Here is a 22,139-nt window from a genome sequence, read left to right on the forward strand (position 1 = left end):
TGAGATGTGTGAATTTAGAGACATCTCTGTTTCAAATATTCATGTGACCTATTTGGGTCCAACCTGTGGTAGAACTTTTGAGCTCATCTTGGTTTGATCAGCCACAATCAGATACACTATGCCTTGACTTTGGCATGGTGGTGTCATTTTGGTCTTCTTCTAGTAGGAAGGACAAACCAACCAACAGGTATTCTAAAAAAATTTTAACATCTTCTCTTGAATACCACATTCTTTTCCAAATATATTGCTTTCCCTGCCCTTTTCCTTAAAGAGACCTCCCTTGTGACTCATGATGGAAAGAGCTATCTACATCTAGAGAAAAAACTACAGAGTCTGAATGCAGATTGAGGCAAACCATTTGCTCTTTTTTTCTTTCTTCTCGTTTTTTTGGTTTGTTTCTTCTTTCTCATGATTAATTCCATTGGTCATAATTCTTATTTACAACTTGACTATTATGTAAATAAGTTTAATGGAAGGTATACGTAGAACACATATCGGATTCCATATCGTTTCGCGGGGGAGGGGAGAGGGGAGGAAAGGGAAGAAAATTTGGAACTCAAAAACTTGTGGAACTGAGTGCTGTAAACTAAAAACAAAAAATCTAATTTAAAAAAGAGCCCTCTCTTGTAACAATGAAGGAAGAGGAAAGAGGAAGAAAATATCAGTTTGAGAAAGCTAACCAACACATTGACTGAGTCTTGATAGTATATTTATTACTACAAGTATTCTTATGTCCCTTTTACAGATAAGGAAACTAAGGATGACAGATTAAATTACTTACTTGGCCAATGTTACAAAGTTAATGTTATTATTACAGGTAATAGATACATCATCCCTATTCAAAATGAAATATTGTATATGAGGATGGAGAACACAGGTTGAGAATTTTATGTCTAATAGGTCACATCCTTTTTCTGCTTAGTTCTAAATAGCCCATTTCAATTAATCTTGCCTTTCCTTATTAGAGAACATGAACCTCTTTCGTAGGTCAAGATTTGGAAGGGTCCTTAGCAGCAATCTAGCCTACCCCTCTCATTTTACAAGTAACAAAATGAGGCCTATAGAAGTTCACTGACATCCAAAGTCACACAGCAGAGACAGTATTAGAACTTGGATCCTACAACTCCCAGTTAGGGACTCTTCATTGCCTCATGTTCCCACCACTCCTACAAGCTGGAGACATAGTCTTAATTCTTATTTCTGGCTTTCTATATATAAGACTGGGCTCACAGATATAGTGTCTTACATGGAGCCAACATCTAACTAGTATTTGTTGGATTGAATTGACTCTCACTTCCTCTTTGCACCTCAGATTCTTCATCCTCAAAATGAAAATTGTAATGTTTTCCTTTCCCAGTGAGCTGTGCTGTAAATTGGTGACTGATCACATTAAATGGGATAACCACGTTTTTCTGTTTCCTTCAAACTGTTGAGTTAATGTGAAAGACTAAAACACCCCAAAGAACGTCTTTTCATTTCATTAACCTACTTCCTTTCCCTTTAGAAAATGAAGTTAGAGATCTTCCCCACCCCCACTTTCTGCCAATAATTAGCTAATAGTAAACCAATTCTGGGCAGTCTCCTACGCTTCGTGATGTCACTTCTAAGTAAATGTGTCTATCAGAATTGTCAACAAACTACCCCATCGTCTGAGTCAAACTCTTGGATCTTTTTATAATAGAAATTTCCACTCTTTCTTTTAACCAGCAACTATTTTTAAATAAAATGAGAGTCTGCTTTATTTCCTATCCCTGAGGCTTATTCCTTTTATAAGTTTTTTTTTAATTTCCTTTCTGTCTTTTCCTCCATGTCGGTCAGTTGTGATTTTCATCCAGATTGGATACTGACGGCAGGCTCCCTTTGGGTAAGCCTCTGCTAAGGTAGTAGGCTTGCAAGGGGCTGGGGTCAAGACTGACAAATTCTACTCTCTTTTCATGGCATCTGGAAGTGAATGCTTTCTCCCTCTTCTAAGCCTATTCCATAGAAAAATCCTAGCCTTAGATCTTCTAGTCCTTGTGGTGTGGTGGATAGAATCACTGAGTCAATAAACATTTATTAAGTACTTACTTTGTGCCAGGCATTGTGCTAAGAGCTGAGAATACAAATACAAATTAAAAAAAAGACAAGGAGCCCTGAAAGAGCCTACATTCTAGTGGGTAAAACAACACACATAAGCTGAAAAGTTAGGGGAAAGATAGCCCACAAGAAAGCATGGTGGCAAACGAAGGGATGGCTGGACTGAACACCCTTCTTAAATGGAGATTCTGGAAGGGGCCCTCTGCCCCAATCAGAGGCAGGGGCCCCAAGGGCAGAAGGTGCATCTGAGGTGTGAGATCCAAGGAGAAAGTGATCTTCAGGATGTGGAGGTTCCTGGAGCATGATGGAGAAGTGTGGAGGAGTACATCCTGGTGAGAGCATCTTCCTAGCTTCAGGTGCTAGCTCTAACACATACTGGCTGTGTGACCAGTCACAGGACCTCACCAGTGCTCACTAGGCCAGGGGTGTCCACCACAGCCAGCAACACTGCCCAGCACAGCCCAAACCAGATTAAAATGTAACTGGGGAAATTAACAAAATAAATACAAACATGACAGAATATAGATAATGATCATATGTGATTTTCTAAGGTATCCTTATATGTGGTCCTCTATGTTCTTGAGTTTGACACCACTACTCTAGACAATTATAAGTTGCAGGAGAGCTACTCACTTGCATTGGTAAAGGGAATTCTTTGTTAGGATCAAATCACAGTTCCAGCTCCTATCCTTGCCATTGCTAGTTCAAAATGAGGCCTCAAGAAGAACCTGAATGGTTTTATTGACACTGGAAAGGGTTAAGTCAAGTAAAGTCAACAAGCATTTATTACATACCTACTATGTGCCAGGGAGCAGCTAAGTGACACAGTAGAGTGCCAGGCCTAGTCAGAAAGACTTATCTTCCTGAGTTCAAATCCAGCCTCAGATAGTTACAAGCCTAGTGATCCTGGGCAAGTCACTTAACCCTGTTTGCCTTACTTTCCTCATCTGTAAAATGAGCTGGAGAAGGAAACAGCAAACAATTCGAATATCTTTGCCAAGAAAATCCCAAATGAGATCACAAAGAGTCAGATGTAACTGAAACAACTGAACGACAACAATGACTTTAGACAAGTCACCTAACCTTTCAAAGCCTTGGTTTCCTTATCTGTGAAATGGGAAAACTAAAGGACCTCTAAGTCCTTTCCCAGTCCTAAATCCAAGACCCTTACATTCCTAAATAAAGGTGAATACAATGACTTGAGAAGATGCACATCTTGCTTACCTACTTACAGACTGGGTACTAGTTCTCTTTATTAGAGTAGCCTGACTTCATTATTGGAGGATTTCACTAATTTGTTCTCCCACCCCAGTCCCCAACTATAGGAGAAAAATGCAAAGTAGATTTCCCTGCAGCTTGACTCCCCTGTACCTCACTAAGGTTTCTTCCCCATGCAACAAGAAGTACAGTGTTAAATTTGGACTCAAAGGTTCTGGGTTCCTATCTCAGGCCTGCTCTTTCCTGTGTGACCTCTGGCAAGTCACCAGACTTCCCTGGTCTTCAGTTTCATCCTGGCAAAAGGAGAAGTTGGGAACAGAGAGCATCGAAGGTCTCTTCCAACTCTGGAATCCCATGTTTTCACTTAGTTTTTCTGAATTTAGGTTTCTTCAACTGTTGAATGAAGGGGATAGACTAGATCACGGGTGGGGAACCTGCAGCCTTGAGGCCACACGTGGCCCTCTAAGTCCTCAAGTACGGCCCTTCAACTGATTCAAGGCCCCAGGTTCCCCACCCCTGCGCTAGATCATCTTTACAACTCCTTCCAGCTCTAAATCTATAAGCCCACTTTCATTCCTGATTTTGTCACTAAGCAGCTATGTGACCTAGCAGCAGGGCCTGGAGTCAGGAAGACTGAGTTCAAATTGGCCTCAGAAGCATCAGCAGTGAGACCCTGAGCAAGTCACTTTAACTCACCTGCCTCGCTTTCCTCAACCGTAAAATGGAGATGGCAACAGCACCCACCTCCCAGGGCTATTGTGAGGCTCCAACGAGATAGTAGTTGTAAAGTGCTTAGCGTAGCAAGAGCCACACAGATGGTAGCTATTATATTATTATTATTTCTCAACTATAAAAGGCAGATAAAAATAGTGTCTGCTTTCAGGGGTGACTGTGAGGGTCAAACAAGATTATATTTGTCATACTGCCTGGCACATAGTAAGTGCTTAATAAATGCCTTTCTTGAGTGACTTGTTTCACTCCTCTGGGCCTTAGTTTCGACATTTGTAAAATTGTGAGGTTGGATCAGGGAATCTCTAGGGTCTCATACAGTGCTAACATTCTCTGAATCCCCGCCCCCTTTTCCACCCATAGCCATGGGATCATAGTATATAGTAGGACTTTTAAATTGGAAACGATCTTATAAATAACCTCCTCCATACATTTTTCCTCTGTTCCTTTGGGTGAGGGGGCAGTGTGGGGTAGTAGATGAGTCCTGGGCTTGGAGCCAGGAGGAGACCTGGTTTCAGACCTTGCTATGACATTCACTAGCTGTGTGAAGTCACCTTAACCTTGATGAACTTCAGGTCCCTCATCTGTAGAATGGGATAATAATAACCCCTACCTCATAGGGTTGTTATGAGGCTCAAATGTGATAGTATGTGTAAAGCTGAACATAAATGTTTTGTTGGCCCTGGCAACCAGGAGCCATTCACTGTAAGTGAGACTACATTCACACTAGTCCTTCCAGGAATATCTTACATTCTAGGACTTTAAAGAAACTCCCCTTCCCCTCTGGAATTTACCTGTTCTGAGACTGACCCCAGACTGATAGTCTGAGAAACTAATCTGGGTTGGTGGGAGCAGGCGCTAATGGGTTAATGTGTTAGCCCTCTCAGGTGACATCTGTGTGTTTTTACAGCAGCCTAGTGAGTATAATTCCTTCACCTAAAAGGAATGGCTTCCACGACAGGAATTTCAGAAGCTATGACAGCCTAGTGGGCCTTTTAGTGATTCTCAGATCACACCGAGTCAGCAGCTGCTTCCTCCCCCCCACCTCCTCCTCCCTTTCTTGCCCCGCCCCTCCTCTTCTTCCTCCTCCTCATCCCTCTCACTCCTCTCCCTCCACTCCTCCTCCTTCACCTCTTCTCCCTCCCCTCCTCTTCCCCACCTCTCCTTCCTCCTCCTCATCTCTCCTCCTCCTCTCCCTCCCCCTCCTTGTCTTCCTCATCCTCCCTCTTGTGCTCTCCCGCCTCCTTCTCTTCTTCCTCCTCCTTCTTTTCCTCCTCCTTACCCTGAGGCTGAAGGAGGGGAAGCCAGCTGACTCATCTCAGTCAGTTTTAGTGCTAATGTTGGGAAAAGGTTTCTCTGCCTTTCTGTATTTCACTTTGAGGCTCTGAGAACAGGTTCAAAGAAACTCCATGTTCCCTTTGAGGGTCAACCACAGTAAAACAACAAAGTCTGCCTAATATTAACTCACTTTTATATAGAGCTTTAAAGAACAGTGATTTTCTTTTGGATTTGTTTTTCCTCACAGTTACATAGACTAGAATGTGAGGGCTAAGGACTTCAGAAATTATCAAACCTGACCCTTTCATTTCACAAACGAGGAAACTGTGAAACCCAGGGGAATTTAATGACTTGCTCAAGAATATGGTTATGGAGTGTCAGTCGGAACTTGAACCAAGATCTTCTGACTGCAAATCCAATGCCTTTTCCACTAGAAAAACTTTTTGTGCCATGGACCCCTCTGACAGTCTGATGAAACCTATGGACCCATTCTCAAATAAGGATTAAAAGAATAATAATTGAAGGAAATGCTAAATTTCAGTTAGAAATTAATGAAAATATCTAAGTTCACAGACCTTATGAACTCTAATCATGGACCCAGGGACCCCAGACTAAGAATCCCTGAAGCAGAACATGCAGCCATCCCTATGGGCTTCTCGATAGCACAGACACAGATCACTTAGTCCAGCCTGTTTTTTTTTCAGATGAAGAAATTGAGACCCAAAGAAATTAAACTTGTCCAATGTCACCCCAGTAAGACTTGAAGAAGAGCGAAGTGTCCTGACTGCTAGTCCACAGCTCATTCTTTCAAACATATTGCAATGCTACATGCAGGCAGAGACCTCCAAGAGATCTAGGAAGGGTGAAAACTCTTCCTGCTTGTGTGCAATCCATATTTCATACTAACAGGAGATCATATGATCCAAGGTAAAACGTGGGGGAGCAAGCAAAAAGCCATGACTGCAAACCTCTGCACTTAACCTCTCTGTGCCTCAGTTTTCTCATCAGTAAAGTAAGGGGGATGACCTGGATGTCCTCCCAAATCTCTTCTAGCTCTCAGTCCCTGACTTTTGCTCAATCAGCAGGACCATGATTGGCCACCTTTCAGAAGTGATATAACAAGCTGAACCTCTTCTTCCACAGAAGCTGCTAACTAGAAAAGTATAGTCCAGAGCCATGTACCATAGATGTATTGAAAAGAGCATTGGATTTCATTCAGAGCACATGAGTTCAAATCCTGCCTTTCTCATTTATTACCTGTGTGATATTAGACAAATAACTTTGCCTCTCTGGGCGTTAGTTTCCTCATTTGTAAGACTATGGTATTAACTTAAGTAAATTTTTTATCTACAACTATCTCTGAACATATTTGATCTCATCTGATCTCGGGAGCTAAGTTGACCCAGTGTGGGGAGCCAGCTATATCCTGTTTAGGCCTCTTAGACCTCTGCAAGGCAGGGTCAATTGAGAATGGGTCTATGCACGGCAAGGCCAGTTTTAGAATAAGAAGACTTGGCAAAGAAAGCCCGCCTTTGTAGCTGATTACCCCCATGGGAGACGACAGAAATGTTTCAGTCTGGTTATCTATATGCGAGAGAACATAAATGTTTCAATTTGGTTAGCCTTGAGTAAAAATAGTGTCTCTCTCCTAGCAACAAGGAGATAAAAAACGTAACCAATGCTTTATTGTACTCTTCTTTGAAGTCTAGATGACTCAGCAATTAACCGGTATGAAATACTGTCAGTAACTCTGTTAAAATCAGTCTATAGCCTGACTATACGACTCACCTAGCCCCATGTCTTTGTCTTTTTGTGTCAATTACTTCATCATATGTAACTCAGGCCTGGTTAGTACTTGGTTATGTTTTCCTCTGAAAATGCCAGATCCTTTTTTTTTCTTTTGAGAGGCGTCATGGTATCATGAGTGCGGGAGTCAGGGAGGGTTGAATTCAAATCGTACTTGGACACGTTACTGTGTGACTCCAGGAAAGTCATATAACCTCTATTGGACTCAGATCGTCATCAGTAAAATAAAGATGGCTTCAAGGTCTACTACAACTCTAAATCTGTGATCCTGTTTACAATGCTCCTTCCACTTTAAATCCTACAAAGCTAGGATTATGTGACTATCAACGATTTCCATGGGAGGGAGACTGGCACAGTAGATAGTTCAAATACAGCCTAATAACTAGCTTTGTGACCCTGGGCAAGTCACTTAAACTATTTGTCTCAATTTTCTCATCTGTAAGATTGGGATAATGATAGCACCTATCTCCCAGAGTTGTCAGGAGGATCAAATGAAACAATAATTGTAAAGTGCTTAGTACGTAATGCTATGTAAATATAAATTTATACATAATACATATAAAGCATGATTATATTGGTGGTGGTGGTGGTAGTAGTAGTAGTAGTAGTAGTAGTAGTAGTAGTAGTAGTAGCTTTCTGGAGAGTGAGTTGGGAAAAATTGATGGGAAAATTACATTATTATTTTCAATATTTTCTTTCATTTTCCTTCTAATTGAAATTTGGGGCAGCTAGGTGTCACAGTAGATAGAGCGCTGGACCTGGAGTCAGGAAGATCTGAGTTCAAATCCAGCCCCAGACATACACTAGCTGTATGACCCCAGGCAAGTCACTTAACCCTGTTTACCTCCATTTCTTCATCTATAAAAAAGTTGGAGAAGGAAATACTACTCCACTGTCTTTGCCAATAAAATCCCAAGTGGGGTCATCAAGAGTTGGACGCAAGTGAAAGTACTGAACAACTGAAATTTAGCTTCTCTTTCTATTATGAATGTGAGTAACCAACATGATTCTGAGAAGGGGCCCATAGGCTTCACTGGATGGCTGAGGGGGTCCATGACACAAATGAGATCAAGGATCCTTCCTCTAGATCAGCCAGCAATAGGGGCTGCATAGTAAATGTTTTTTCCATGTGGGGAAAGTGGATTGAGAAGTATGGTTGGGGGAGATAAGAGCAGGGCAATGGCTGAGAGAGGAATGAAGGGCATCCCACTTGACAATTTTGCCTGGAATCAGACCTAAAGTGGGAAGGATAGACACGTGGATGGAGAAGGTCAAGCTATCACATTGCACTAACAAGTGCCAACTGAAACCTCTAGGAAGCTGAGGTAAGACCCCATTGATTCTGTACATTCCGTCTTCCCCAAGCCTTCAAAGTGGAGGGCACATTCTTCATGGTCAAGCAACAGAGTTGTTGATTTAAAAGATTCTTGGAATATTTCATCCAGGCCTCAGTTAAGTTTTTTGAGCCCCGAAAAAACAAGTCTAGGCCTATGCCCGGGGTGGCATCAGCCTACACAGAGCAGGTTAGGTGAATTCCAATGATACCTGGCAGAGTCTGTGGATGGTCTCTCTTCTCACTGATATTCAACCAAGTCTTATCTACTGGTCGATAATTCTGTTCTCCCTAACATAACTGGTCACTCCTCTGATTCCCTATTGCTCTCTGAAATAATCCAGTAATTCTGACTTGGTTTTTATCACTTGTCAAGCGTTAAGTCACTAGTCTACTTGAATTGCACTTTTTAAATAGTTTAGGAACATTCTTTCTCTGGGTAGGGAGGTAGGAGACAAAAGATATAGAATGTTGAATGTGCTATCAGAAGCAGTTAATGTAGAAGATTTGTTTTACTTAATTGCTTTACTTTGTTATGAGGCAGCATTAATTTAATAGGGGCATATTAGTATGGCGTTGCCATGTTGGGATGTCTGTGGTCTAATAATAATAATAATAGGCATTAATAAAACTATTTTAAATTAAAATGTGAACATTTTAAAAAATAAAGTGTTCTCCAGTCAATAACACTATTAAATATATGCATTCAGACTTGTGTTGAATATTACTATATTCACTGAAAAATTAGGGAAATAATTTCTAAAACATAAAGGTTTAGAAACTTCTTAGAAGTACTACTTGGTATATGTTATTGTGTATATTCATTAATATTGTTATTTAGTAGTATCCAACTCTTCGTGACCCATTTGGGGTTTTCTTGGTAAAAATACTGGAGTAGTTTGCCATTTCCTTCTCCAACTCATTTTACAGATGAAGAAACTGAGGCAAACAGAGTTAAAGTGACTTTCCCAGGGTCACACAGCCAGTAAGTGTCTGAGGTCAAATTTGAACTCAGGTCTTCCTGACTCCAGGCACTCTATCTATTATGCCATTTACTTACCCCAAGTAGCACTTAGCCAATAATAAATATTTATTACTTTCATTCCCAATGTGAAATGGCCAACATCTGGTTCAGAGATTAGCTTGTGGATGTTATGGGAGAAGGGAGACCTTGGCAATGTGGTAGAGTAAAGAGTAGAAAGATTTAGTTCTGGTTTGTATATTATTAAGGAAATAAAGAATAATTGACACTACTTGGAATCTGGGGGTGATAAGAGACCCTTCTGTGGGGCTGGGAAGTGGGAAGTGTGGAAGGAAGGAGGGTTGTAATAGGGAAGTGAGAACTTCAGTCTCTACTGTTCACTGAAACCCTCTAGTAATATGACTAGCACTGTCACTCCATTATATTATAGTTGACCTATCAGGGGAGAGTCAACAGATCAATTCTTTGAAATGCTCTGTTCTAGACTAGGGGTTATTAAGAAGGAGTCATGAGACTTCTGCTTGAGCAAGTGTTTTTAACTGAGGGTCCACAGACTCTCAAGGGGCTCGGGGAGTCTATGAACTTGGATGGGAAAGAAATTACATTTTGATTTTCATTAACTTCTAACTGAAATTTAGCATTGCTTTCAATAGTGAATGTAGGCAATAAAACATTGTTTTGAGAAGGGATGCATAGGTTTAACCAGATTGTCGAAAGGGCCCATGATACAAACAAGGTTAAAAATTCCTGTTTTATATGTGCCTTCTATGAGGAGAAAGTCCAAATTCATTTTGTCCGCTTAATCCTAAGCTCCATGATTTGATACTTTAAGACCTAGTGCTGTCTCTGGGAAGGAAGCCCAGAGAGACTATGACAGGGAAAAAGCACAATTGAGTCTGAGCTACCATGAATTTCATGCCTTAGAACAGACTGATTTAAAGTGCGTTCCAATATACAGGCATTCCTATGTTATAAACCCACAAACTTAAGATTCTGTATATACAAATAGACAGTTGTATACTATCTCTCCATTCCCTTCTTCCACCACCTCCCAGAGACCAGTCATGCTGTTTGAGTTCTACATTGTCTACCTTCCTTCTTCTCTTCCCATCTTAGTTAATCCTGACCTTGACATTCCTTCACGCACACACACACACACACACACACACACACACACACAGAGATTCTCTTTAGTCTTCCTTTTTTTCCCTCTCTACCAATTATCTTACCAATGACCTTAAAAAAAATCTTTCTCTATTTCTCTCTCTCTCTCTGTCTCTGCCTCTCTGCCTCTCTCTGTTTCTCTCTTTCTCTGTCTCTCTGTCACTCTCTCTCTCTTTCTCTCTCTCTCCCTCTCTCTCTCTCTCTCTCTCTCTCTCTCTCTCCCTCTCTCTCTCTCTCTCTCATCATTACTGATATAAGAGGAGTGTCAACAATACCCCATATTTGAAAGTAAAGGAAACTCAGTGAGATTAGACATTAAAAAAGAACAAGTGAGATATGATAGGACATAGTAGGTAAAGGGGCAGCCTTGGAGTTAGGAAGATCTGTGCCCAAGTCTTACCTCTGACACATACTGCCAGTGGGACCCTGGACAAGGCGAATTCTCAGTGCCTCAAGCAAGTCACTAAGGTTGTAAGTTGTGGAACAGTTGCTGATCTGCCTTGGTAGTGGGAGCTTTCTTATCGGAAGTTTCCTATACCAAAGAAATCACATGTCTTCACCAATGGAATCATACCATATTGACACTACCTGAGAGAGATAGAGATAAAGACAGAGTCAGGGAGAGACAGAGAAATAGAAATGGAGAAACAGAGGGAAGGAGAAGGAGACAGAGAAACAGAGACAGAAACACAGACAGACAAGACAAATAGACCCCAAAAGACAGAGAGACATAAACAGTCAGAGACAGAAAGATAGAGAGAAAAACACAGAGAGAAACAGAGAAAGACAGACAGACAATTCTCTAATGCCCTTGAAAGGGATCACAGGTCATTTTTACAACGTCCCACAGAAGTTTAAAACTACCTCTTCATCGTCCTCTAATTAAGGTTTCTTTTTGACCTCTATCACTAGCATTCAAAAGAAACACAAAATATTTCTTAGTCAATGATATTTTTTCTGTTTTAATTACTACTATTCCAATATTACTATTTTCTATTGTTGTTGTTATTTGTCCTTCATTCTCAAGGAGGACCATGACATCAAGGAGGTGATGCCATGACATGCAAGTGTTTGGATTTAAGTGAGAGTTTCATGGCAAATGTGCGGTGTAATAACTGTACTCGGCAGAGGTGTGCTAGAGCCAGCTCTAACCCTGTTTGGAAAAACTTTATTAAATTTTCAGTGTGAGAACAACTGCTGCAAATCAGGGCTTGATTTAGTGTTTTGTTGATTGTCTAAACTTAACAAAGTGCTAATAATGTAGATTAAACTTCCAACTGTATGCTCACATTTCCTCCTCCCACTCCAGCCTGCTTGTTGAAAATTTGCCATTGCCCCATTGTATTTCTCTACAAACCTTGCTTAAGTTCAGCAGCAGTGCAGTTAGAAGGCTCAGGGAATAAAGTTGCTACCAGATTAGGGACCCAGGGACAAGAGTCTAATAGTAATAAGAGCTGGCATTTATATAGTGAGTTAAGATTTACAAAATACTTATGTCTATTGTCTCATTTGAGCCTCACAACACTCTTTACTATAAAAGTTAAATAGCCTTTTGTGGGCTAGCCCAGTAACCTAATAATCATTTATAACATTTTTTTCCATGGGAAAATTTCTCCTAATAGCTGATTTGCAAATAAACTTTTGGAACACAAATCATTTGTTAAGTTAGGGGACTGACTATATTCAATTTGCTGTTGTAGACATATCTAGCCAAGGTCTGCGTAGTCTCTTATTTTAAGGCAGGATTGTATGATCCCCTTTTCCCATAGCCTTGTACTCCAAGACAAGCCACTGCTCATTCGTTACATGAATATAATTGTAAGAGTATACGATGGTATGTTTACTCTCTTATTCCATTCAGTTGCCTGACATCTTGATCAATGTCAGGCTGGTCTCAGTTTCTTTCCCATGACTTATCACTTTTCTATTAACTTCAAGATCACTAAGTTGGCATTAACTAACTTATTGAATGGAGGAAAATAAAAGAACAAGAAATCAACTTATCAAAATTTTTTTTGTTAAGCTTCAATTATGTCTCAGGCCCTGTGCCAGGTGCTGGGACTACAAAGACAAAACCAAAATCATTCCTGCCTTCTCTCTAGAAGATTTTACAGTTGGAAAGGACATATGGATGAGGAATCTGAGGCCCAAAGAGTTACTTTCATAAACTCATATAGTTTGGAAACAAGAGATCTAGGATTTAAACTCATTTCACTGATGCAAACACCAGCAAACTATCTCCACCACACCACCCTGACCTAGTCCTACATGATGACAAGCCTTATTCAAATAGAGCAGGGCACTGGAAACCAGCTTCTTCTGGCAGAAGTGGGTCCCTTAACACCTGTCTACATATGTTCCTGGGACCAGGGAGACCAGACCAGTTTTAAAAGACATTTAGTTCTTCTCTCACACAAAATAGAAAGTAAGAGTGGAAAAATTGTGAGAAGAGAGAAGTGAATTGGAATGATGTGATGTGAGAGTATGAGTTTTAAAGGGAAAGAGAAAGCGAGAGAGGAGGTGAATCAGGTTAGAGACAGAGAGAGTCATAGAATAAGATGAAGAAGAAGGGACAGACAGTCAGACAGAGAACAGACTGTTGCCTTTCAGCAGCTACCAGGACTTAGGCTGTCTTTACTTCCACTTGCACCTCTTCCTCATCCAGCTGATGAGCAGTTTAAGGAATTGCTGAGGCCAGTGTATGGGGAAGACTAGCAGTTGCTGAATTTACCCAACATTTCTCTACCCTTTTGCCCACTTTCTTCCCTCAAAAGAAGCCAAAGTAAACCCAAAGCTTATCTGTTCTTTAAGGTTTGTTTACATTTTTTTAATTCTTAAAGAATGCGGGCTTAAGATGAAGGTTGATTGATCTTCCCACCTTCTGATTTTTATGTGATTCATTCTTGTAAAGGCAGAGCTAGAGAAAAAGACAAGGAGGAGCATGAGAGAGGGAAAGAGAGAGAAAGAGAAAGAGAGAGGAGAAATGAGAGAGAGAGAGACAGAGAGAGAGAGAGAGAGAGAGGAAGAGAGAGAGAGAGAGAGAATGAGAGTTGTCTCAGTTCTGGCCTTTGGAGCTCTATAAGAGAGAATCTGATTGAGTTACAAAGCATAATCTTCCAAGGTTTTAGCCAGCGGAAAAGAAAACTTAGGGGAGAGGGAGTAGTCATCATGGCTATCTTTGAGGATGTCCTTTGGAAGTAATATTAGAATTTATTCTGCTTGGTCTCAGTGGGTCAAACTAGGAGAAATGAATAGAAGTTTCCATGAGATAGATTTCAACTTAACTTGAGGAAAATTTTCCTAATGCCTGAAAGAATGATCTAAAAGTGGGATTGTTTATCTCAGAAGGTTTTCAAGTGGAGGCTGGATGACCTGAGGTTCTTATCAGCTCTAAAATACTATGGTTTTAAGGATCATCGAAGGCACCATCATTACTCTAGTCTAGAAGTTCATAAATCCCCAAAAATTTAGGGTAAAAGATAAAGACTGTGGAAATATTGCAACACTAGGGTAGTATTCATCAAAAGGAAAGATATGAGCATGCTGCATGGTGGGTTAAGGTGATAAAAACTCAATAAAAAAAGCACTGAACATTTTTGTTCATAACTGTTATTTGGTATAGGGAACATCTAGGTAAGGAAACTTCCTTACCAATACTGTGGGGGCAAATGATCTACCTCTTATATCCTTACAAAATTGAGCAGGGCATTGAGTGATTAATTGGCCTATATGTGTTAGATACAGGACTTGAACCCATATCATTAGCAGAGACTGCTCTTATAAATCCTAGAGCCTATCCTCCTCACCCCCAGACCCCCAAAAGAAGCACCGAACTACCATGGTAGAAATTCAGCAGACACTTGATGGTTTATCATTTTCAAGCCTTCTCAGAACATATTCAATTAACTTACCTATGAACTTTAGCTCTATCTTCCTGGATAGAGCCAACTATTTCCAAAGAGTGATTTTGCATCTTTCAATTCAAAAAGGAATATGGTTTGTATTCATTCCCTTCTCTCCTCTCACATATGATTACCCCATTTCAGACTGCTGTCATCTCTTGTCTAGACTGTTTCAATAGCTTCTTAGTCTCCCTACATCCAATCTCTTACTCAATAGGAACTGAAAAAGTCACCAAGAGAGTAGAGAAAGAAGAGGCTCCAGACAGAACTCTCAGGGTGGAGCAGTCAAACAAGTGGAAGAAGAATAAGAGGACAGCTAGGTGGCACAGTGGATAGAGTGCCAGGCCTGGAGTTAGGAAGACCTGAGTTCAAATTTGACCTCATGACACTTAATAGCTGTATGACTCTGGGCAAGTCACTTAACCCTGTTTGCCTCAGTGTTCTCATCTGTAGAATGAGCTAAAGAAGGACATGGTAAACCATTCTAATATCTTTGCCAAGAAAATCCCAAATGGGGTCACAGAGAGTTGGACATGACTGAAAAAATGACTAAACAACAACAGCATCAGGAAAACATGAAAAAAGAGGAAACAGATTGGGCCTATGAGCTTATCTTTTAAAAACTTTGAAAAAAAACTGTATTTCAGCTGTGTTTGTTTCCTTTGTAATTCTATGTATTTTATTATCTGCATTTAAAAATTATTCTAAGAAGAGTCCCTAGACTTCACTATATTAACAAAGTGGTCTCCATGACACAAGGAACCCCTGCTCTAAGAAGGGGAAATGGTCAACAATCTCAAATGCTTCTGAGAGGTGACGGAGAAAAGGCCATTTCATTCAGAAGATTGTTAGTGACCTTTGAGAGAGTAGTTTCATTCATGGTCAGAAGCCATATTGCAAAGGGTCGAGAACTGAACTGGGAGGTGAAAAAGCAGGAGGTAATAAATTATGGTTAGCTTTTTAAGAGTTTGGTATGAAAGGGGAGATTTTGAATGATAAATCGAGAGGATGACAGGGTCAAGGGAAGGGCTTTTGTGTATTTTGTTTTTATGAATAGAGAATAAGTGGACATGTTTGTAGGCAACGGGGAAGAATTAGTAGATTAAGAGAGATCAAAAATTGGGGAGCAGCTCAAAGGGGGAAGCTTTTCAGAGGCAGGAGGACTTGGGATCAAAGGCAGGAATAGGAGGGTGAGATTTGGCAAGGAGAAGAAATACCAAAGGAAAAGAGAAGGGGAACTGAAGTTGAGGAGATTTGAGGTATAGAATTGGGAAGATGAAGCACACGCGCACATCCAAACTGGAGCAGATCCAGAGGAGTGGACAATTAAGCCTTTATATCAGGTAAGAAAAAATAAGAGCTCTGCTATCTGGAATGATTAGAAACCGGGGCTGAATCAAATAGTTGAGTTAATGAAGTCATACCTCCTATACTATGCACAGATTACAACTTTCAAAGGAGCAGTATAAAGTTTAACTGAATTCAGTGGAATTGAGACAGTACCCTGGAGGCTTTCTAGTGCAACACATACCTGTTGCAAATCTTGTCTACATGTCTCTGACAAGCGGAATTCCAGACTCTGCTTGAAAACATCCGGTATATGGAGGTAGGGAGGATAAGGAGGAATGACTATGACTCTCCCTCACCCCATCCCTTCAAATCTGCATATTCTGCTTTCGGAGAGCTCTAAATCATGGGCTCTTAACCAGAAGTTTACAAAGAACGGGAACCTATTGCCTCTCTCTTGTCCATCCAACCTCTGTGAATACGGGAAAAAGCTAAGACTTCTCAGCCAAAACTAGTATTATTCATTTATCCATGCCATTGTCATATCATGTTGGACTTTGAAGAAGAATTATTATGAAAATCTGTACATTTATGTTGGTGCTGCTTAGATGACAGCTTACCTAATGGCAAAAACACTCGACTCCAGCCTCCAATTCTTATCAGCAGGTCTGATTTTAGCACATAATTGGAAAGTGTTTATTTTTCCAGATGAATTTCCCCCTATGAGCAACATCTAAGTGGGCTCTGACTTCAGTGGCTGGATTCGAACTGCTGAAGAATTAACAGCATGAAATTTTGATAAAGTACAGGAATTTATTTGGCCAGTCTTGTCTTAAAATGCCCTTGGCTTCTCCTCACTTCCAAGGGAAACATGATAGCTTTCTTCAAGCATTGGAAGGACTAATGCGGGGAAGGGAGATTGAATGTGTTCCTTTCTTTAACCAAGAGTACAGAACCAGGAACAATGGGTGAAAAGGAGGCTAATTTGGGCTGGGCATAAGGAAAAGCTTTTCTAATAATCAGAGTTGTCAAAGGTTGAATAAACTGCTTTTGGAGCACTCAGTGCCTGGCACATAGTAGGCATTTAATAAATGTTTATGGATCGATTGGTGTGTTCTCTTTCCCTTGTCCTTGGAGGTCTTAAGTAAAAGCTGGATGATTGCTGGTCAAGTGTGTCATTTGGGGGATTCTTATTTAAGAATGAATTGGGCCAGATGACTACTGAGATTCCAACTCTTAATATTCTGTGATTCCAACAGAAATGTTCAAATAAACAAAAAACACCCAGAACTTTTTGTTATCTTTAAGGAAGTAAAATTAGATCTGCCTCAGCAAAGGCAAACTCTAGCCTCTACTATCTTCTGGTCTGGTGGATGTAGCCTGACATAGTGAATTGAGAATCAATCTTGGAGTCAGGAAAATGTAGCTTCAAATCCTGCCTCTGACACATAGAAGTTCTGTGACCTTGGGCAAGTCACTTAAACCCTCCCTGCCTCCAAGTCTTTAGGAATACAAGTTACAGTCCAGTAGAAGAGTTTCCCTTTGGCCCTCCCCACCCTGTTCCAACAACAACAAAAGGCCTCTAGCACCATGATAAGCAGTGAAGGTCAGTATCTTAAGTTCATAAGTATGAGAACATGTTTAAGTTTTTTAAGCCATCTGAGTTTTTAAGGGTATCGTTAGGTTTAGGGATAAGTACTGGACCTATGATTTCATTGACATGGGGAGCTCTCAGATGAGGAAATTCCTTCTACCAATGCAAGCAACATCTTCTCTGTAACTTAAAGTCTCAGAGAGTGATCTAGGGACACTGAAAAGTTAAATGATTTGCCCAGGGTCATTGAACCAAAGTATTATTATAATACTTGAAAAGTAAACCCATGTTGTATGTGTGCCAGTTGTATCAAGTGCTAGAAAGTGCTAAAGTTGGTAAAATTCCCCAGAGAGCTAACTGTTAAACACTTACTAGCAAATCCCTGACCTCTATCTTTCCAGACTCATTGGACATTACCCTTCCCTCCTACACTTTGTGAACTAGTCCAAACAGCCTTCTCGCCATTCCTCACACATGACACTCCATCCGTGCATTTAACTATTTAGTATAGATTTGTATTTATTTTCTCTCTATTTTTTTCAGGTCTATGTAATTTTCAAAAATAAATTTATTTTTTATTTTTAGTTTACAACACTTAGTTCCACAAGTTTTTGAGTTCCAAATTTTCTCTCCCTCCCTCTCCTCACCCTTCCCTCCCAAGATGGCATGTAATCTGATATTCTCTCAATTTTTTTAATGTACTTGTTCCTATATTAGAATATAAGCTCCTTGGGAACAGGAATTGCCTCATCCTTCATATTTGTATTTTCAGCCCCCAGCACTTAGCACAGAGCCTGGCATCAAGTTGGCACTTAATTATTTAATTAATATTTGGTTCTAAGTACTAGAACAGAAAACATACCATCAGGTTGAGTTCACAGTCGGTCCAGTCATTGGTCTGGGGGGGATTTGTTGTGCTTCTGGGAGAGGAGGGCTTGGTGAGCTGCTAATCTGTCACCAGCCTTGGGGTTCTGAGACAGGGTAGAACCTTTTGTCTTTTAATTGTCCCTGAGTGAACACTGGACTAAAGGGAAGCAAAACAGAGGGATTAGCTACTTGACACTGTAATGGAAGATTCATTTAAAAAAAGGTATGGCTCATCTGAAAGGGAAAATATGTCAATTTCCTGCCACTAGAAGCCCAAATCTCTTATTTTACAGATGAAGAAACTGAGGCACAGAGAGGTTAAATGATTTGCATAGACCAATACAACCATTAAGTGTCTGAGGTGGGATTTGACCCCAAGTCTTCCTGACACCAAGTGTCTCTCTACTATGCTCTCTCTACTGTGCCATGCTCATTCTTAGAGGTAGCCAAAGTCAGAACAAATTCATGTTTTTACATCACATCATATATTTTGCATGCTATTGTTGTTGTTGTGTTCATCCTTCGTTCTCGGTGAGGACCATAACATCAGGGAGATGATGCCATGACTTGCAGTTGACTTGGATTTGAGTGAGGGAGGGCTGTGCAAGGTCACCAGCCTCACTTTCTCCTCCAGAGCCACTGCATGTTATTACAACTGCAATAATATACAAGAAATTTATCTCATGATTGTCACTAAGATCTAGCGAACTCTCTTCCTCCTGATATCACTCTGATATTTTAATTTAAAACACTCAAAGAGGCACCTAACCCCTCCACGCACAGTGATAGACCAATCCAATGGTATCCAAGGAGCTCTCTGGCTTAAATGACTTTTATATAAAGTAAGGTAGCACCATAAAATGAAAAGGGGAACTAGTTCTAGAGTCAGAAGACCTGGGTTCAAACTTCCCCTTTGATACCTAGTACCCGTGTGACCTTGGGCAAATCATTGCTTCATTTCCTCAGAACTGGAACCTAGTATTTTATCTGTAAAATGAGGAGTTTGGCCCCTGTAGTCTCTAAGGCCCCTTTCCTTACAGTGCCTGCTTCAGACATGGATTCACTCTTCAGAGTTCAGATCCAGAAAGCAACTCATTACTCCTGGTTTAGAGCCATCATCCTATGATCCTGTGAAGTCAGATTATTGTTCAGTCATTTCAGTCGTGTCTGACTCTTTGTAACCCCATTTGAGGTTTCCTTGGCAAAGACACTGGAATGATTTGCCGTTTCTTTCTCCAGTTCATGGTACAGATGAGGAAGCTGAGGCAAACAGGGTTAAGTGACTTGCCCAGGGTCACTCAGCTAGGAAGTGTCTGAGGCCAGATTTGAACTCAGGAAGATGAGTCTTCCTGACTCCAGGCCTGGCACTTTATCCACTCCACCAACCAGACTGCTTAGCTGAAGTCAGGACCAAGCCTTAAAAAAGTGAATTCCACTTTTGGCATGCTAATCAAAAAAAGGGTCTTTTCTAAACAGGAAGGCAGGCAGCTGGGTGTTCTTTCAATTAAATAGGTTCCCAGTAAACACAGGAATTCCACTTCCTTATCAACTTATTAATCTTTCTAGCCTCTGATCAATGAGAAAAAATTCTATTTTGTTGATTTGGAAGTAAAACTACCGAGCTTAAATTCTCCTACCGTGTACTATTGCTTGAAACACATCAGAGGAAGGAGGGAGTATGCTTTGGGACAATTATAGATGATCTGCCAGAGAAGCTAATACTCATTTGTAAACAGCTTAGCCTTGATTAATTATCCTAAAGCAGGAGTGGCCTCAGCCACTTTGAACTTTATGTGGCAAGACAACAAGGTTCCCTCTTCCTTTGGACAATCAAACAAAAGGGTCTGGTGTCCTTAGTCAGCCAGCACCCCTGTTTATGCAGCTGAGTGTCCCCTTTGCTTCTAGACATCATTAGCTTTTTGAGTGGAGACCCCAGTCCTGAGGAACCAGGAAGATAGAGAGCAAACAGATACTTATCTCCAGAGTCAGGAGAAATAAGCTGCTTTCTGGATCTGAACTCTAAACAGTGAATTCATGCCTGAGCCAGGCACTCTGAGGAAGCTGTTTGGCAGAGGGCTGCTTCTATTCCCCTGTGTACAAGGCCAGAGCCCTGAAAGAATTCATTCACTTCACATGGGTGAGCAATTTCCTCCCAAGCGGCTACTCACCAATGGCAGACCCAATTCCATGTAAGATGGATAGCTTGGCCAGGCTGGTTTCACCTACCTTAGTTTATTCTTTAAGAAAAAAAAAACAAGAATACAGGCTCTGGACCAAATTAGGGCCCAGATAATGGTAGAATTTTTTTAATAATAAAAAAATTAACATAAAAAGGAAATCCCAAGAAATAGTATTAAAAGAGAATTAAGACTAGTTCCTAGAGGACGAAGTTAGCATTAAACAGTACAAGAATAACTCCAGCCTGTCTCTTCACTCTTCAACCCTCCCTCTAACACACACACACACACACACACACACACACACACACACTTCCACAGAGGCAATAATTCTCATTGTAGAAAGTAAAAGAAAAGTTCATGACAGTGTGGGAAAATCCATAAGGCCCACCCCCTTCTCCTAGAATGCCCCCAGCCTTGCTTTTAGAATTCTCTCTCCTGGCTTGATCCCAGAGGAATTTTGTGTGTGAAGCTAAGGAGGGTAGCTGTACCATTTAATGTCCAAAATAACCTCTTGGCCAGCTGGGTTATTGGCATAGAACCCAGGCCTCTGAGAATTCATGGATCAATAATCATGTTTTCTTCTATTAAAGAAACAAGCATCTGAAAGCAGAAGTTATAGAAAGCACACAAAAAAGAAGACATGTTTCTGTGTGGGTCTGTGTACCTTTACATAAACCCAATAGAAATAGGACCAAAGGAAACCAAATTTCTTGAATCTGAACCGGACTATCTTAATACAATTTGATAAATATTTACTAAGCATTTTGATGGATGGTAGGATGACAGTGATGAAATGAGACTGTCCTCAAGGAAATCACTGTCTGATTGGGAGACACGTACAAAAATTACTGGAATATGAGACAGTATATGCTAAGTGAAAAGATGAATCTACAGTTGTCTTCTGGAAATCTTCACTTAGATGTTGCACCAACAATTTGCACTTGACATGTCTAAAACCAAAGTCACCTCCAAGACATGTTCCTCCTTCTCACTTCCCCTTTATACTCTTAACACTACCATCATACCTATCACTTGGGTTTGAAACCTCAGGCAGGAGTGGGGAACCTATGGGAGCAAGGCCACATGTCACCCTGTAGGTGTTCAAGTGCAGTTCAAACCTTCAGTCTGACTCTAATTCTCTGCCTCCACCTCCGACTCTAACCCTAACCCTAAATGCCTCTGACTCTAACTCTTTGACAGAATTCAAACTTCACAGAACAAATCCCCTTAATAAAAGCATTTGTTCTGTAAAACTTGGACTCAGTCAAAAGGCCACACCCAAGGACCTAGAAGGCCACATGTGGCTTTGAGGCCACAGGTTCCCCACCCCTGCCTCAGGGTCATCCTTGAATTTTCCTTTTCTCTCATCCCCCACCCCATATCTGATCATTTATTCATTCAATCAGTATTTCTGAATCGTCTGCCATTTGCAAGGCACTAGGCTAGCCACAAGGGATACAAAGAAAAAAACAAAATTGTTCCTGCCTTAAGAGGAGCTGACATTTTTTTTGGAGATAGATAACTGGATAAGCCAAGTGAATAATCTCATCAAGGTCTGTAAGTTCCACTTCCCAAAATCTGTCTTATATCTGTCACTTCCTTTCCATAGACAATCCAACCACTGTAGCTCAGACCCAAAAGTGCCTGTAGCTTAGACTTAAGATGATTATAATAGACTCCTACCTGTTCTCCCAGACATGCCTTTCCCCTCTTCAATTTATCC

The sequence above is a fragment of the Trichosurus vulpecula genome, chromosome 1 (genome assembly GCF_011100635.1).
Source record: "Trichosurus vulpecula isolate mTriVul1 chromosome 1, mTriVul1.pri, whole genome shotgun sequence".
Lineage (NCBI taxonomy): Eukaryota > Metazoa > Chordata > Mammalia > Diprotodontia > Phalangeridae > Trichosurus > Trichosurus vulpecula.